This window comes from Microtus ochrogaster, chromosome 8, assembly GCF_000317375.1.
Source record: "Microtus ochrogaster isolate Prairie Vole_2 chromosome 8, MicOch1.0, whole genome shotgun sequence".
Lineage (NCBI taxonomy): Eukaryota > Metazoa > Chordata > Mammalia > Rodentia > Cricetidae > Microtus > Microtus ochrogaster.
The window spans coordinates 34,459,673-34,461,678 of record NC_022015.1 but is presented as its reverse complement, the minus strand read 5'-3'; positions in this window follow the sequence as shown (position 1 = coordinate 34,461,678).

The window sequence follows — 2,006 nt, the reverse complement described above, 5'->3', positions numbered from 1 at the left end:
GCCTGACAATTATCTTTCCACGTTGTCCTGGCTTGTCCCCTTAGACACCCCTTTCTCCCTTCATGTGGAAGGCTTGAGGTGCTCCTGGGCTGAGAATCCATTGAACCCTCACTTCTGTTCTGGCCAGACAGGAGGCTGTAAGAGGTAGCCAAGCTGTGAGGAGGTGTACACTGTGTGAATGGAGCATGTGCAACAAGATTCGAAGGGCTGGGACGCAGGACAGAAGACCGCTGGGTGGCATGGGGGCCTGGCTGGACAAGGGTCCTCACCGCCATGCTCATCGTGCAAAGGGCAGGGAAAGGACGGAGCGTCCATGAGGATTGGACAGGGGTTCCTGGACATGTTGCTTTTCCCACTGCTCTGACAAAATACTTGACAAAACAACCTAAGGAAAGATTCGTTCGGGCTGACATTTAAGGGTCCAGTCCGTAGTGGTGGAGAAGACACAGCGGCAGGAGCGGGAGGCAGCCGCTCACATTGCTTCTGCAGCTAGGAAACAGAGAGATGGTTGTGGCGCTCAGCTCATTTTCTCCTCTATCCGTCTGAGGACCCCAGCCCACCGAGTGGTGCTGCACACACTCAGGGTGGGTTGTCCCACCTCAGTTGACCTAATCTAGAAATTCCCTCACCGACAAGCCCAGAGGTTTGCTTCCTGTCAGGTTGTCATAGTATTATTAGCTATCTCCATGGAGGTGTCTTATCCCAGGATAACCTTCGATGCTGATAGCCTCAGCAGCCTGGCCTCAGAAGTGCGGGACCAGTTATACACTCAACTATATATGCCCAATTAGATATCCCTATGCTTTTATGCCTTCTTCCAAGATACACCTGCTAAGGAGACAGAAGTGAGCTGGACACTTGGAGCAGTGACCGCTGGCCCTGATACATAGCATGCCACCCAGGAGGGCCAGGGCACTAGCCACATGGAATGACAATTGCACCCTTGTACTTCTGACAGGGGCTAGGATGGGTGGAGTCAGAACAACTTAGTTCCTCTACCAGAGCTTTGGTTGGTTCCAGATGACTTGGACACAGGCATCTAGAGAATCGTGCCTTGGCCAACCTACCTTCCTGGTGGGCAACACACACATGCTTGATTCTAACAATGAGCCAGCTTTTTGCACAACCAGGTTCACACGACTTTACATCCAAGATCCCAGAGGTAGATAACCAAGTATCTGACAGATAACTGGACAGGCGAAGCAATCCTCTTGTCTCGTGTGTGGTCGTCCCCATGGGAGGACATTACTCAGCCTTTAAAGGACATTCATCACGGTTGTCAGATTCACAGAAACAGAAAACAAAATAGGGTGTTGGGGGCTGGGGGATGAATACTTGACAAAATCAGGGTTCCAACTTTTAAAAAATGGAAAATTTTAGAAGTGAATGATGGTGATAGTTGCACAACATTGTGAATGGATTTATACCACTGGTGTGTGCACTTAGACCTGGGTTCAATGGGACGCCGCTTTTGCTTTTTCTTTTGTTTCTAATATCATGCTCTGTAACATGGTGAAGTATGCAGAGTATGAAACACAGCCTTGCGATCATGTTAAGGGCACAGTTCTGTGGCACTGGGTACATTCACACGGCTGTACTAAATTCATCCACAAAGCTCCCTTGTGTCCCCAAACTGGACACTGAGGCTGGATTTGAGCTATGGTGGTACTGGCTACTCACAGTCTGCACAGGATAAAAATGTCCACTGTACAAAGGTATGAATGGAGGGATTTAGTGAGGAGACAGACAGAAATATCTTTTCCCTGCCTGACATTGTGTCAGATGCTCTTAACAACGAGGGACCAGTAAAGAACTAATAGAATCAAGAGGAGAGGGAAGGAGAGAGGAAAAGGAGGAAAGGGTAGAGGGAAGAGACAGGGTCCCTGAGACTTATTGGTCCAGGCCACTCTACCACCGAAGGACTCAACCTGAGGCCACATGAATAAGTAGCCTGGGGCCTTTCTGTGGGCCTGTGGTGGACCCATGTGCAGCTGGAAGAGTTTTGA